Source organism: Ascaphus truei, chromosome 9 (genome assembly GCF_040206685.1).
Source record: "Ascaphus truei isolate aAscTru1 chromosome 9, aAscTru1.hap1, whole genome shotgun sequence".
Lineage (NCBI taxonomy): Eukaryota > Metazoa > Chordata > Amphibia > Anura > Ascaphidae > Ascaphus > Ascaphus truei.
In genome coordinates, this window is record NC_134491.1 from 19608520 (window position 1) to 19614598 (window position 6079).

A 6079-nucleotide genomic window follows, 5' to 3' on the forward strand; every position below is an offset into this window, starting at 1 on the left:
TAATTCCATGTACTGTATTCTTTGTGAAGCGCTGAGTAACTTTTGGCGCTATATAAATAAAGACATACAATATATCATTTGGAAACACTTTTATTCTAACAGTCCCAGGATCTTGTCAGCCAAGCTCAGAACCGAATCTCCTGCCTCTCAGTCAAGAGGAAAATTCAGGCGCAACTGCATCACCATTAAACCATCCTCCAGGTTTAGGAAGAATAACCTTATGCAGAGGCTGTCAATGTCTGCAGCACTGAATATCGCCACCAGAGGGCACCGCATAATAAATATAACATTTATCAATCTTATTTCCATGGGAATATCCCATTGCCCAGCTCCATGACTCCCAACTACTGTCTCTAACTTATTTTTAAAATACAGGTACCTCTCATTCCTCTGATGATACGGATGGTGCCTATGTAAGTGCTACACAAAATATTCCCTTTCTCTTTTATTTTTTACTGTAAATTTCAGTGCAAGGTTTCTATATATTGATTTATTTTAACCTGCTGAGACATTGTGTGCTTTGTCATTCTCAGTGACACACCCGGCCTCGGTTTGGTTACACAACAATGTATTACAACACCCTGGGTTAGAATCACTCATATATATTATATGCTGTCCGCAGTACTATATAGAAAAGAAGACATATTTCAAAATTGTAATTACACAAGCCAGCAATCGTCAAACTGAAGGAACTATCTCCGTGTGTGTGTGTATGTGTATATGTATATATAGAGGTATCTGTATGTAACGGGTATTCCCCCATCCGAACCTATTACCAGGTGTGGTGCGTTATACCTGTCAGGCTCACAGGAGGCCTGAGCCTCCGCCAGTGAGAGCCTGGGGTGAATCTCTGGAACGTTCTGGGTTTCAGGGCCTCCACCTGTGCAGGGTTCTAGGAATGTAGAAGGTTGCCTACACAGGACCCGCATATACAATAAGCACATACACTGAGATGTATATAAGCACTTTACTGTAAATGCAGAATAATCACACACTTTATAATAACACTTCCCCTAGGGGGTAACTCCACAGCATATAACGCAGTCCAAAGTGTCTTTCACTCCACTAGGAGTGTCCCTTACACCCACCACCGTGTACCCCCACACCGTGTCCACAGTTAACCCTTTTGTCCCGTGGTCAGCGCTGCCACTATGTGAGAGTATAGGTATATATTTAGGTGATTCGTTGGTGCACTTATAAAGGTACCTGCCGAGTGCTCCTGCACTCGGGCCTGCCAGCAACTTCGAAAAGGATCTGCCGCGGGGTGATCCCGTCTGTGATCCGGTCCTTCCTTGCACGAGGGTCCGCCCGGGGCGATCCCACCCTGGAGATAGTCTTTGTCTCTTTGGGCGTAGGCTTGAGCCCCAGGTCTCTTCTCGGGGAGCGCAGCGTCCGCTGGATCCCTGACTATCACTGGTACTAATGTGACAGGGTCCCTAACCTAGGGCCCGTCCCTGTAGCACCACAAGCTGCGAGGGGCTCAGGACCTAACTGGGGCCTAGGGGGCTGCTGGCCTAATGCAGTGGGTCACCTCCTTCCCCTAGCTTCCTGGTCCTGACTGCCGTTCAGACCCCGCGAAATGTATCTAAATCTCCTCCACTGGTAGATTCTACAGCCCTATTGGCTCGTTGGCGTCATGTGGGGGGCTCCTCAGGCTCATGGGACTTGTAGTCCCTTCCAAGAGCCTGTCCCTGGTAGGCAAGGGTTCGCGCGCTATCACTGCGCATGCGCAATGTCTCTGGCTGGCCGCCGCATGCGGGGACTCACTGCGCATGCGCGAGCAAAGCAAAGATGGCGGCGCCCTGCTCGGGAGCCGCCGGGGACCTCCGGAGCACCGGAGTGCTCCCTGCTCGGCCCCCACCCTCCAGAAGTGCCGGCGGGTCTGTCGAGTAACCCCGGCAGCGGAGGTAATGAGGGGGGGGTCGTGGGGCACAGGGGACCTGGCTACATGTAATACCTTTTCTTGCTTTATCCATTGTAACATCGCCAGAAGAAGAGATCAGTGTATCTCGAAAGCTCGCACAAATAAAAGCACACCCTGAGGAAGGTCACATGTAGCTGACCGAAACGTTGGATGAAGTGCCTTGGTTTATGTTACCTCAATACAGTTGTCGTTTCTAGCTGGCTGTGTGCTGTCTCTTCTTTCCGGATGAATATCTGGTAATACCTGCTCTCTATTTATGCATATGGGATAAGCATCAGTTTATTGTCGTTTTCAGAGTACCTGCTGCCCTTGTTTTATTTATATATATATATATATATATATATATATATATATATATATATATATACAGTGTTCGACAAACCTATACATTTGCACGCCCCGGGCGAGTGGATTTAACATCGTGGCGAGCTCCTATTGGCCCAAGCAGCACACGTATGGTACTGGGTGGCGAGTAGATATTTTTGTTCGGCGAGTAGATTTTTTGGTGATTTGTCGACCGCTCTATATATATATATATATATATATATATATATACATATATATATATATATATATATATATATATATATAGTGTGTGTATATATATATATATATATACACACACACACACACACACACACACACACACACGGAAGGGTACATTGTGGCAGGGTGTGTTGTGATAGTCTGCGTTCTCACTGCCATTGAATCCTACTGTTTGGATACTCTGTGATATTCTGTATTATCAGTCGCTAAAATAAAGCTGATTACATCCATATATATAGCGCTTTGCCCACTACATATAATCAACAAAGTGCGCAGTCCATTGTAGATTATAATTCAACGAATCTCATATCGAACGTCTTGGAGTCCATATTTTTATTTATATAGCGCCAACTGTGTATGCAGCACTGTACAAAAGAGAAAATACAACACAGGGAATTATAATACAGTAAATGCAACAAGCATCAAATCATACAATGGAAATGAAATCCCTGACCCAGAGAGCTTACAATCTAAGTGATATAACACACGTCCATCATTAAAGTTCGTACGACCTTAGCAACCCCACCCAAGCGGAATATATATTTGCTCCATTCACATGGTATAATTATTTCTGGACATCTCATATGTCATTATCTGCATCCGTCCGTGCATATCATCGTCATGCTACTGAGATACGGGACTGGGTTTTAATTATGTTATATTTAATGAATGATGGTGAATTATTAATAATTATCCGTTATTTAATTATGGTACTATATCAACGTACTTTTATATAATAGTTCCCATATAGCACGGCCTACAAGCGCAGTGCATTATTACGCTTAAACCCAATATAGAGGCAGAAATACTTGTCCATTGCTTGGCAGGAGACATTGTCGCTCCACTATTGGTCATGCACAAGAGGAACATGACAAGGAAACCTCAACACGCGTGTCACCGTGACACTTACTCAGGGGGTGCCATCTGCACATAGACACCCCCATTTATAGTTGTTCTGTTGATGATGTCATAGTGGTGTCATATGTCTAAACAGAATTGATATGCTGCACACCAAAACGAAATAATACATTCAATATTAGCGGTGCTGCTTGTACAATGGGTACCTGTCCTGGCAATCCAGATCTGAACTGCTGAAAAGGAGATTCAACGCACTGCGGGTTTGCTGAATAGAAACATGTATTGTGACACATAACCATAAAGGGCTATGTGTCAAGGCAATTTTTATTCTTCAATGTTGCCTCGTCTGCCCCAGCATGCACCTTGGGAAGAGTCAGTAGGAGGAGTTGGGAGGAGTTACATGGTGCGCAGATTATAATGAGATGTATCACATTCTGCGTCTCTGTCCCAGCATGCACCTTGGGGAGTCAGTAGGAGGAGTTACATGGTGCGCAGATTATAATGAGCTGTATCACATTCTGCGTCTCTGTCCCAGCATGCACCTTGGGAGTGTCAGTAGGAGTTAGGGGAGTTACATGGTGCGCAGATTAAAATGAGATGTATCACATACTGCGTCTCTGTCCCAGCATGCACCTTGGGGAGAGTCAGTAGGAGTTGGGGGAGTTACATGGTGCACAGATTATAATGAGATGTATCACATACTGCGTCTCTGTCCCAGCATGCACCTTGGGGAGTCAGTAGGAGGAGTTGGGAGGAGTTACATGGTGCGCAGATTATAATGAGCTGTATCACATTCTGCGTCTCTGTCCCAGCATGCACCTTGGTGAGTCAGTAGGAGGAGTTGGGGAGGAGTTACATGGTGCACAGATTATGTGATGTATCCCATTCTTTGTCTCTGCCCCAGCATGCACCTTGGGGAGAGTCAGTAGGAGAAGCTCCCTAGATCAATACTCTGCCTGTGTTTTTAACATATTAATTCTTCTGTATACTTTCCTTTTCTCATAAGATGTCCATTTAATTAAACATATTTACTGTATCTACCATCACTCTCCACGGATGATAAATACCACATTGTTACTGCTCTTTGTGGAAAGATCCATTTCCTGCGCTACCGGTGAAATCAGCTTCCCTTGAATCCTAATTGATGATGAGTCTGTGTCTGTGGTCGGTCTAGGACATTAGGTCGCGGCCATTTCGCCGCCTGCGCTTAGCCGCCACTTACCTCGCCGCCGGGACATCTCTTTGGCCGCTTCAACCCCAAGGTAAGCCCCTTACGCTAAAACCCCCTAATCTTACCCTCTTATACTAACGCTACCCCTTACCCTAATCCCCTTACCCTGAAATCCCTATCCTGAATCCCTAACCGCTAAACCCCCTTTAATTAAGTGACCTTATTGGCGAAGCGCCCGGTGGGTGAGTGTCCAGCGGCGGCTGCGGTGAAGGGTCCCTCTGTGGCCAAACGCTGACGGAGACCCCATGACCAAATGTCCGATTACGGTCCCCATATTCCAGGTGTGTTCCTACTCGGTATTGATACACGGACGCTCTCTTTCTGCTCCTAAATAGAAGCTTTCGGCCGAGATTATAGTGGCCATGACGGCGCGCGCCCCCAAAACAAATACCTGCGTTCCGTTGCAATGCACATTGTAGGCGCGACCAGGTGGAGGTGCAACAGGGCAGCAGAATCCAGGAGAGACAAAGTCATTTGTTTTGTCCATGCGATGGGCGCGTGACATCAGCGTCACGTGAAGCGGTTCAGCCAATCATGGCAAGCCGCTCGCGTGATGTCATAGGCCACGCCTCCACCACGCCCCCTGTCGCCTACCGTCTGCATACAGTGCAGGATTCGCACGCGCGCCCTGCAGCAACCACTATAATGGTCTTCCCATCTCTCAGCTGAGCTCCTCACCAACCCTCAGATAAATGCCAACAGGACCAAGAGATAGTCTACGCACCCTCTTCCAACTTTTTGTTACATTCCTTGTACAGTATGTCTGAGCGAATTATTACTATCTCTGTTGTGTCCGTCTTGGTAACCCAGCTATAATAAGTCATCAATAGATCACTGGTCCGGGAAACCTGTGGTGGGGTCACCGTACCTCCCTGACCTTGCGAGACGTAGGTCACATGCTCCGCGTCCAGCGATCACCTTTGTTGATTAATATGCATATGTATTTTTGCGATGACTTTCTTCCAGGTGCCTTGATGCCATATCCACTGACACAATAACGCCTATGCTTCGACCACATCAAATGCTTACAGGCGACATGATTTTGTGGAAGAACTGCTACTTCATTGTGTGTTGGTTTTTTTGTGGCTTTTCTATGATATGTTGATTTTAACACAATCGCACTGGTTTTGCTGGTGATTTATCGGCACTTCTACTGATCCGTAAAGCCGTGACTACCCATAACTCGGAGCACTTGAAACTTCCTATCGTAATCTGAAATGCAAGACGTTTGTTGGAGACGCGTGGAGAATTCCGCTCAGAGGGTAACTTAGGATTTGCCTGATCGGGGGCAACGTTGGCATAGTGGGACATGGTACAGGACAACTTGCCCCAGCCACTCCACAGCCAACTCGCCTCCACCAATCAGCTGCCGAGGACAGCTCGCCGCTGGCCGTCTCGCCATGAAAGAAACCCCCCCTAACCCCTTACCCTAAAACTCCAAACCTTAACTCCTTACCTAACCCATTAATCGCTAACCTTAAACCCTAACCCATAATGATAACGCTAACCTTCACCCTAAA